This window comes from Phyllostomus hastatus, unplaced genomic scaffold, assembly GCF_019186645.2.
Source record: "Phyllostomus hastatus isolate PE091 unplaced genomic scaffold, TTU_PhHast_1.1 phas_contig_86, whole genome shotgun sequence".
Taxonomy (NCBI): domain Eukaryota; kingdom Metazoa; phylum Chordata; class Mammalia; order Chiroptera; family Phyllostomidae; genus Phyllostomus; species Phyllostomus hastatus.
Genome location: NW_025333977.1, coordinates 43,011,917 through 43,023,116, shown reverse-complemented (window position 1 = coordinate 43,023,116; position 11,200 = coordinate 43,011,917). Strand labels below are relative to the sequence as shown.

Below are 11,200 nucleotides of genomic sequence, written 5' to 3'. Positions count from 1 at the left end.
CTCTGAAAGTAAATGCTTCAATTACACAAAACCAACAGGACTTGAAATATAAGCAATCTCATTTCACAATACAGAGCACCAACAACATAAAAAAAAAGCAGATCACTATCATAAGGTTTTGTTAATTACTCATGTGTAATATAATGATACTGGACTGAGAAAGAAAGCAAAATTCTAATCTCAGACACACTCTCTGTTGGCTATGCTAATTAAAGAAGCAAATCAAACTTCCTTTTCTGTTTATTTATCTACAAAGTGGTTTAATAATACCTGCTCTCTCAACCTCAAGGAATAATTTGAGATTTAAATAAGAAATGACATAAAAGTGTTTTGAACATCATGAAGCTTTACTTAAAAAAATGATTACTTTCAGCTACAGTAAATTATTAATGTATATCACATGGGAAATATGGTGATATGGATTCATACTCCATCAACAAAGACAAAAACATAGTAAGGGACATAGGACAGAAGGAACTGGACAGAATTCTCTCTCTCTCTCTCTCTCTCTCTCTCTCTCCTAATCCCTATCTCTATCTCTCTCTCTACCTCTATCTCTACCTCTATCTCAAACATGTATACACACCACCCCTAAGCCAGCTATGGACAGAAACTTGGGTTACAAAAGAAAGAGTAATATTTAAGAGCAAATTTAAAAATTCTTTAACCTATTAAAAACAATCTAAGTGTTTTATGTTTTTAATATTTAATAGATATAATATTCAATATATAAAAGTATACATTTTCTTAAATATGCATACATGAGAAGAATAATACAATTAAAACCCTACTTTGTACCATTCACCAAAATAAAATCTATTTGATGAAAAGAATTAAATACATTTTTTTCATTTAAACCAACCAGAAAAAATATAGATGATAATCTCTTATATGAAAATGAAAACTTTCTAGGCACAAAAGTAAAAACCATAAAATAAAGCATTGGTAGAATGAATAATAAAAATTAAAACTATATATAACAAACAATATCATAAACAAAAATTAAAATAAGATGATAAAAGGGAATATTAATATGTTAACTAATGATTGTTATCCTTATATATAACTCAAAATTAATTAATGCAAATAATATAATAAAAATTTAATATGACAGTTCTCAAAAGAATATAGTCAATAAACATATCTTTAAAAGGTCAATGTTCATCATAACAAAAATTAAAATAAAGCATAATAATTTTTATCTTATCAAATTGGTGAAAGTTTTAGAAAGACCAGCACAACTATAAATGGCTGATGGAAACTAAAATTACTGCAGCATTTTTCAAAGGTCACTTAGCTATATAAACCATTTCACTTGTTTAAAATAAATTTGCTGAACACCAATAAAAGTCAGATACTTTGCTACAAATTGCAGAAATAACAAGAAAGACAAAATTCCACCATCAAAAAGCTTATGATATAATAATGGAAACAAGCATTAAATTGTTTTATCAATAGGTATGCTAATGTAGTGATGGTATGAGATTACTGGAAGAAGTAGAGGGACTTGAGATTTATTTTGGATACAGGAATTATAGACCTCAACGTGAGGTGTTTGCTATCAAGAACATGCTTTTAGCCTGGTTCTATGCAGCAGGGTAGAAACTAGATCATTCACTAATAGGGCAAACCCCAAAAGAGGAGCAGGCTGGGAAGGGAATAAGGAGATTAGATTTGAAAATGTTAGGTGTGACACGCCTGTGAGACACTCAAAGTGAAGATGTGAGCGGACTGGTCAGAAAAGATATCTGTATGATGGAGAGGCTCAGAACGAGTCATACCAAGAATTCCCTCTGTGGTAAGTGGATTATTTTGAGTTAAAGGCAACTGAGGCCCTGTGGGTTAAAAGAAACATCTGCAGCCCCTCTTAACTACCTAAAAATATTTAATTTAGGAGTTTTGCCTTTAAGAAGAATTATCAGAAATAATCATTTTTTGTCCTATATATATGGCAGGGCAACCAACTAATTACTGAACATATGTTCTTCTTATTGATCTACAAATGACTATCCTCCTTTCTGAAGCCTCAGGCACCTTGCCTGCTTCCTTAGGTCAGGATGCCACATAAACCTCATATTACCTTTCTGCCTCTGGACCTCTGATGTATTTAGGGGTCTCTGACTCTCTCGTGTATGGGAGAGGTTCCCATTTGTACATATGTAATTAAATGTGATTATTTTTTCTTGTTAATCTGTCTCACGTCAATTTGTTTATTATACAAGGGGCAAGAACCTAGAAGGGCAGGGGAAAATTTCTTCCTCTCCCACAATGGGAAACAGAAATTAATGAATTGTCAGCAGAGTATATATTTAACTCTAACGTGAGAATTGATAAGATAGGCTAAGAAAAAAATAGAATGAGAAAATAATGTTAGGATTGAAATTGCTGAATTGTGGAGGAAAAAAATGTGTGAGTGCAATACTTCTGTGAAGTCAGGTGAATACAGAGTAAAAATGTCCTTAGGATTTTGCAAACTAGAGGTCACTGATATTTTAGTGAAACATTTTCAATCACTCTACTTCTAGAAACTTATTCTAAGAAAATAATTAGAACACAGAAAGCTAAAGTAGAAAGATGTCACATGATTATTTAAAAAGGAAAATATAAAAAATTATCTAAATGACTGAAAATTAGTTAATAAATCATGTTTCTTTTATAACTACAATGCTATTCAGCTATCCAAATTTTTTTGAAGAATGTATAAGTGTACAGGAAATTTGTCATGATAAAATGTTAATTTTTAAAAAGCAGGATACAAAAATATATAGAATAATTCCAAATTTTATTTTAAAAAGTACAAATATAGAATACCAAATAAAATATATTTGAATGTATAAATTTGAATGTATATTTGCATGTACAATGTATAAATTTCCTTTCTGTGTATAGTTGTAGATGATTAATATTTTCTTATGTTTTTTAAACTTTTCTAAATATGACCCAGCAACCCCTCTTCTGGGTATCTACCCAAAAATTTAGAAAACATTTATTCACAAAGATATATGTACCTGTATGTTCATTGCAGCATTATTCTCAGTGGCCAAGAAATAGGAAACCACCAGTGCCCTTTGATATGTGATTTGATAAAGAAGCTCTGGTACATATACACAATGGAATACTACTCAGACACAAGAAAAGATGAAATAGTGCCATTTGTGATAACATGTGTAGGTATGGAGAACATCATGCTAAGCAAAAGAAGTCAGAAAAAGTCAAGAACCATATGATTTAATTCATATGTGGAATATAAAGCCAAAAACAATAAATGAACAAACAAGACAAATAAAATAAAACAAACAAGACTCACAGACACAGACAACAGTATGGTGGTTAGCAGAAGGAAAGGGGGTGGGGGAAGGTACTAAAGGGTAATGGAGGTCGAATATATGGTCACGGAAGATGGATTAAATTTGGGTGGTAAACACACAACACAATATACAGATGATGCATTTTAGAACTGCACACTTGAAAACTATATAATTTTATTAACCAGTGTCACCCCAATAAATTTAATAAAGATATTTAAAAGTAAATAAATAAAAATCAAATAAAATAATATAAATAAACCTTATAACCATAGAAAAATAAGAATAAAAATTGATCTAGGCTCCAGGTTTCAAACTCAATGTTCCAATCCAATGCCTATTAAAATGATACTTTGGAAAAAAGGCTTAGAAATCTACATAATAGCTCTCAGCTTAAAAAAACAATAGAAGAGCCCTGGCTGGCGTAGCTCAGTGGATTGAGCGCGGGCTGCGAACCAAAGCATCGCAGGTTCGATTCCCAGTCAGGGCACATGCCTGGGTTGCAGGCCACAGCCCCTGGCAACCGCACATTGATGTTTCTCTCTCTCTCTTTCTCCCTCCCTTCCCTCTCTAAAAATACATAAATAAAATCTAAAAAAAAATAGAAGAGAAATAGAATAGGTTTTAATTGGGTCATTGAGTTTCTGGTCTGGGGCATGTCACTCTGATTTTTTTGAAAAATGGTACCTATCACACTTTCAAAACTAGAAGTGGAAGTTCACAATAAAAGACAATAGTTACTTGAAAAATAAAAATAAATATAGTTATATATTATGTAAATGTATATAGTTACAGAAAATAGATGGAAATCTTTATTACACTGCCCCTACAACATACACATACACACCCCTCGAAGAGATGCCTGCTTCTTTATTCCTGAAATGAAGAAAGATTAAAACCTGGTGGCCAAAAGTTTCTGCAGGTGTCCAAAGACAAATTTTGCAATGAGAAAACCCAACATTTTGCTTCTGAGATTAAGAAGGATTTATCAACACTACACTTTTTTTACATGTTCGTATGCTCTTTTCTCTTTTCTAGCCAGCCACATGCCCTCTCCAGCACTGTGTGTCCAATAGAAATACCTTAGTTCTAGTCCATTCTACCTAAAATCAAGGTTATCTTTTTAATCTGCTTTACTTGCTTCAAAGGACATTCTGCACTCAAAGAACTTAAAAAAATTCACAGTCATAAGTTCATTTGTTTTATAATAACTTTAATTATAAAGGCTAATAAGGAAAATCACTGTTTTAATGAAATGCATATATTAGCACAACTAAGTCTGAAATGTGTTAGAATAATCTTGCTTGATAATCTTACTTGCTTGCCCCTCTTATTAAAAGTCTATTATTTTTTATTATACTCTACTTTTTGTCCCTATTGTTAAGAGAGATTAAATATCTACCTTCCATCTTGACAGATTTTAATTTTGTTAAATGCTTCTTTCAACTTTCAGATTTTTGAAAATTTTCATTAAAGTGGATTGTTAGCAGCAGAGCTTTGTTAAGATCATTGACTCAACATCTCCTTTTATTACTGTGAGCTCAGTTTGCAGTAGGCCTCCAAGTTATATCTGCAAAGTATGACAACCTTCTTAACAGATAAAATTGCTTATTTCCTACATAAAAGTTAATTTACACCTTAGTAATATAAGAACCTATCTGTGATTTTAAAAGACTGCCAACTTTATTAAATCCAAAAGAAGTTTTACTTATTATTCAAGAGCTGATATTTTAATTTTTAGTTTGGTGTCAAAAAAGCAAAATATTTAATTTTTACTTTTTTAGTTTTACTTGTTCCCTCAATCTAGGCCAGGCCCACACACAGAGCACCTGGACTAGGACTTCCAAACGCAATGCCCACCAGGGTCAAGAAGGCTGTGAACACAGGGGAAGAGTAATTGCACCGCAGGGTACCAGGAGAGGGTCAATGCAAAGGAGGCAGCTGCCACTGGCACCAGCCATCTTTTCTGGGGAGAAGAATATGGATCATGTGAAATAAAGAGAAGCTTGGGATTCACCAAGACAAGACAGAAATTCAGAATTACATATATTAGCAACTAATATTTGAAAAGACCAACCAAAAAAACTCTGAAGGTTAAACCAAAGAAACAAACAAAAAATATTTGTGATCTATATCCAGCTACCATTTTGGTACTTCTGATGTAATTTCTACATAAAGCAACTTTTCTCTGGCTGGGTCTGAAATTCAAACTGTACTTACTCCTTTAAAGATACAAATGTTATTATTTAAATGTAACTATGCTAACTGAAAGGAAAACATTAATGAATAATCAGAAAGCATTAATCTGAAATGAACAGGAAAACACAGAACAGCTAGGTTTTGTTGATGGAGATGAGACAGAAGGTATGGTTAAGAAAATTCCAGTGGTCCATAGCAGAAGAAAGTCTAGATGTAAAAGAAGAAATGGTCACAGATTTGTCACCCAGACGGGTCCATGAGCTCAGAAGGTTCTGAGGATCTACCCGTTATACAAGGGTCCCAAGTAATAGGGACGAGGCTGCAAAGTTTCGTCAATTTCCAAAATGGCCAGAGTCCAGCTCTACTCTCCAAAAACTATTTCTATTGGCATTGTAGTGTAATAAGCCCCAAATCAACTAAGTGCAGTGTAAGACAGAGAGTTGCTTGTTTTTATTTTCATCTATCATGTTCAAATTAAGCATTATGAAAAATTCAAACATTTTAAAATGATGTTGTCAAACCACCATCAAGTCTTGGCAATCAAGACATAGCAAGAAATCAAAGCAAAAGAGGAATTTTAATAGAATGGCAGCTGGTGTGTTTTGCAAGCCAGTTTGTTTATAGGTGTTAAGTAGCAAACTAGAAAGTTCTCATAGGACTCAAAAGAGGGCCAAATAATGAGATAAATGCACTGCCAGGTTCTAAATTACATGTCCCAAGTACTACAACGCCAAAATACTCCCCAAACCGCACTACTCTGTCTGCCCACTTTCCCTCTTGTTTCTCCTGATAAAGCTCCTTTATTATAGCACTTACCATAAGCTGGCTCCTGCTGTGGTTAATTGTCTTCATCTGAACAACTGAAGGGGCAGGGAAATGTTGTTATTATAACTAACACATCTAGCAGGGTCCCTGATAATACCGGCTCCATAAACTCTGACATGCATCTATCTGATCGATGGTGGCGTTTCCTTAATGCTTACTGGTAGCTCCCTCCACTTCAGCTAATCCCAGTAAACACCTGCTCCACCTTCTTATCCCACCTCTGCTGGCAGCCTTGTCAAGAATGGTCTCACTTCACCCATTGGAATCTGTCCTCCAGCAACTATTTACAAAGTTTGCTTTTCATAATACTCTTAAACTGGCCCTAATGTGTACCTTGGTATTGAAAATGCTCGCTTTTCACAAAGGTGGCACTGAAAGCGAAGAAGGAAGCCCCTGGCCCTCCCAAAGCCGAAGAGAAGGCAAAGTCTTCGAAGGCAAAGAAAGCAGTGCTAAAAGGTGTCCACAGCCACAAAAAGATCCGCATACACCCACCTTCCAGAGTACTAAGACACTGTCACTTAGAAGGCAGCCTAAATGCCCTCGGAAGAGCACCTCCAGGAGAAACAGGCTATGCCATCATCAAGTCCCCCTAACTGCTACGTCAGCCATGAAGAAGATAGAACAATACATTTGTGTTCATTGTGGACGCCAAGGCCAACCAGCACCAGATCAGACAGGCTGTGAAGAAGCTTCATGACACTGTGTGGCCAAAGTCAACACCTAACCAGGCCTGATAGAGAGAAGGCAGATGCTAAACTGGCTCCTGACTATGAGGCTTTGAAAGTTGCCAACAAAATTGAGCTCAACTGAACTGAATCTAGCTGGCTGATTCTAAATATAAAAGTTTTATACTAGAAAAAAAAAGAAAATGCTCTTTTATTTTGATACTATTATAGATATCCCCCCTTTTCCACCCTCTCTGCCCACCTCCACCCAGACCCCTCCCTCCCTTCTCTCCGTCCCTCACCACACAGTTGTCTGTGCTCATGGGCTGTGCACATATGCTCTCTGGCTAATCCCTTCACCTCTTTCAGCCAGTCTGCCACCCCTGAACCTCTGTCAGTCTGTTCCCTGTGTCCATGCCTCTGTTTCTATTTTGTTTGTCAGTTTATTTTGTTCATTACATTCCATATATAAGTAAGACCATAGGGTAGTTGTGTTTTTCTAACTGGCTTATTTCATTTAGCATAATAATCTCCAAGCCTATCCATGCTGTCACAAAAGGTAAGATTTCCTTCTTTTTTACAGCAATGTGTTATTCCACTATGTAAATGCACCACAACATTTTCATCCACTCATCTACTGTTGGGCACTTGGGCTGTTTCCAGATATTGTCCACTGTAAATATGCTGCTATGAACAGAAGGGTGCATGTATTCTTGCTGATTGGTATTTTGAAGGAAAAAAATAAACAAATGGAACTACATCAACTAAAAATCTTCTGCACAGCAAAAAAAAAAATCAACAAAATAAAAAGAAAACCCACTGTACAAGAGAACATATTTGTCACCGATACATCTGATAAGGGGTTAATTTCCAAAATATGTAAAAAATTTATACAACTCAAGAAAGACAAACAATCCAATTAAAAATGGGCAAAGGACCTCACACTTCTCCAAAAAGGACATACAGATGGTCCACAGTCCTATGAAAAAATGTTCAATATCACTAATCACTAGAGAGTTACAAATTAAAACCACAATGAGGCACCACTTCACACCAGTCGGAATGGCCATCATAAACAAATCAACGAACAAGTGCTGGGGAGGGTGTGGGGGAAAGGGAACCCCAGTGCACTGTTGTTGGGAATGCAGACTGGGGCAGTCACTGTGGAAAACAGTATGGAGTTCCTCAAAAAATTAACAATGGAACTGCCTTTTGACCCAGTGATTCCACTTCTGGGAAAATGCTCTTTTAAAATCTAGCTTTTCCTCCATATTTTAAAAATTACTTCTTATACAAAATTCTCCCAATCTCCTGTAAAATCTAAAAGCTATTAAAACTGTACTAATGTAGTCAAACTTCCTAAGATTTTATGATGATAAAGATTTGAGGTCTGTTATATTTACCTCTAAATTTCCTATTAATGCAAGTTCCTGCACCTTTATAAACATTATTTAACTTTCTCTTAGGTCTCTAAAAGGTATTTACTCTTCTTCCTAGCAGTTCAAAGAAACCTTCACCCATACATTAGACAAGGTTTAATTTCCTTTCTCTCTGCTAAAATAGCTGTTAAGAGAAATGTGTTAAGAGAATTGCTGAAAAGTGAATCTGATCCTCAGTTTTGGCTTGTTAACCCATGTGCTCAGAAAGGCCTCCTGAAAGCCTATCAGTGACCTCAGGAGACCACACAGCCCCATTTTGCTTGAACAGGTCTTTGACAAGAGAAACGCATGCGATCAGTGCTTCTCAGCCTTCTGTGTGTGTGTGTGTATAACTTTCCTGGGATCTGGTTGGGTGCCATTCCGACTCAGCAGGTCTGGGCACTGCAGTCTAATACACCTCCAGGTGCTGCAGTCACTGCTGGCCCACACAGACTGCACTTCGAGTGACAAGGATTCAGACAAGCTGCCATTCAAAATCTTTGCCTGGCACTTACGCCGTTTTCCTTTTCTCCAAAGCACCCACCCAGCCCTGCAGTAACCTGCGCAGGACTCTGCCTCTCACACACTGCCTGTTTCAGTCCCTCAGCCCTCTTTGTCCTGCCTTTGCACGCTTCCTGGACAGGCCTGCCCTCAGCAGGTGCCACACAGCAAGAGAAAGCAGATCGGCTGACTCACATAAAATGTGATAGCTGCTTTTTGAGCTATGGTTTATTTTATGCATCTCTAACTGATCGAGAAGCAGTGAGAGAAAGATTCTAGAGCTCTCTCTGGAATCCTTGAATCCCACCCATTGACGTTACCTAAAGTCACATGTGTTTGCTCTTGAATATTATTATGTTGGAAATTTCCATTACTTGGCACTTCTCAAGTTGGCCTGCCTAAAGTGATGATGATTCTCCTTGTTTTTCTCCTAACCCCCAGGTTGAGATGCTGTGACAGCTTATTCAGGAACTGAGACTGTTAAAAATGTTGAAGTGCCTCTGAAATCTTATCAGACTTGGCAATATTACAGGCATGAATCAGACGCAGAAGAATGTTCAACTTTCAGCTGAAATGAGAATGTCTTTATCTAAATTCCATTAAAGCTGGCACCTTTCAGAGAGTTCTCCTACAGGAACAAAACTCAAACACAGTGCCTGCAAGCCTGCCAAGCTCCCCTTATCTGAGTAACCTCTAATTTAGGGCTGGCCTGTATCATTGACTTCAGAAAATTACCTGTCATTCCATTTTTGCTTCTTGTGTAATTTAGGTTTTGTTATAGTCGACTTCAAGTATCACTTACAACATAACATTAAGATTCCTTTATGGTAATTATTTTAATCTCTATAAACATACATGCCTATGGATGAGAAAGAAAAATTTTCAAGTGGAAAATTTTAAGGAATACACGATCAACTGTTCCCATGCCAACGCAGAAGAACCACCAGCCTCAAATTTTGAAAGTATTTGTTTCTGAGAAACGTTTTGAAATACAGTTGAAAGTTCAGTTCTTTATAAGCTGATGAAGATGCTTTGTATCTTTCGTGGGTTAAGCGTCAGAAAGGATAGAAACAGAAAGGATAGATCAAGTCAACAAGAAATAAACCACATGATTAGGCAATGAAAAATAAGACTATTGTCTTCTAAAAGGGGAATCAGAGAAAGCAGAGTCTTTGTTTAGGATTTCCTCGTTAAACCACTAGCATTATTCTGATTACAGCTTCTATACTTGCTTCTTTAAACAAAGATTATTTTCATGATTTTTTTCAACAATTACTTAAAATGTACTACATCACATTTTCAATTAGGCTAAATAAATAAATAAATAAATAATATAATTAAATTTTTTTAAAATGGGGGTGGGGATCTAATTTTAGAACATTAACAGGACGATCTCAGCCACACCCCAGGTCCTCAGAGGAATGACAGAGGCAGGCCCAGACCACGAGCCTCCTCTCCTGAACTAAATGCACAATTAGTTCTCAGCATCTTCAATTTTGCAACTCATCATTTCCTTCTTCATGAGTACAAAAAATGTGAGACTAAAAATTTCAATCTGAAATAGCTTATTCTGGGCATGATGGAGCACTGTAAGGGTCCTCCTGTGACTTTGACTACGCCTAAGGGTGAACAGCCTTAAATCAGTCTCACAAAACCCCAGTCAATCTGTGTGACTTTAAATTATCAACTTCCCCCTACTCAAAAAAAATAAATAAATAAAACCCTCCCAGCTAACTTCAGTGCTCCTGGCTTGGAAGGAGCAAGCAGAAAATCATTAGAAATTAAACACACACAGCAAGCATGTCGTGGCAACTTATATGAATCCAAATAACCCTTTGAATCTCCAATCTAGAGCTAGAATCCTGAGACAGCCTCTTAGCCTCCCAACAGCAGCCTCTGTGGGGTATCAAGAAAAGGAACAATCAAGCTGATGCCAGTTAGAAATCTACTGTGATGCATTCCTCAGTGACCTTGGAGGAGAGAGACACAGCTCAGTGGTGGGGAGCCCTGGAAGCTAGCAGCCTTGGCAGTTGCCTGGCAGCTGAGAAACATAACCCCAGAGTCAGGAGCAGCCTCTGACAAGCCCAAGTTGCTTGCGGGTGCCTGCCACTGTCCTTAATAAGTGCATGTTAGGTGTCTGTCATGTTCAGGGCTCTGGTCAGACAGAAAGAAAGGTGAGTACAGCAAGGTACTTTCCCTGTTATCCTCTCCTTTATCTCTAAACGCCACTCAACCTCTTGGCACCCAGGAAACCTTCGGTGAGCATCTGTTGACAAGGCACACAGCC

The 11,200-nt window shown here is 36.6% G+C and overlaps 1 pseudogene; it reads left to right on the top strand.

Annotated features, from left to right (window-relative positions):
• The first annotated feature begins 5,760 nt into the window (after window positions 1–5,760).
• On the top strand, window positions 5,761–7,139 carry LOC123827349 (annotated as a pseudogene).
• Window positions 7,140–11,200: the final 4,061 nt, after the last annotated feature.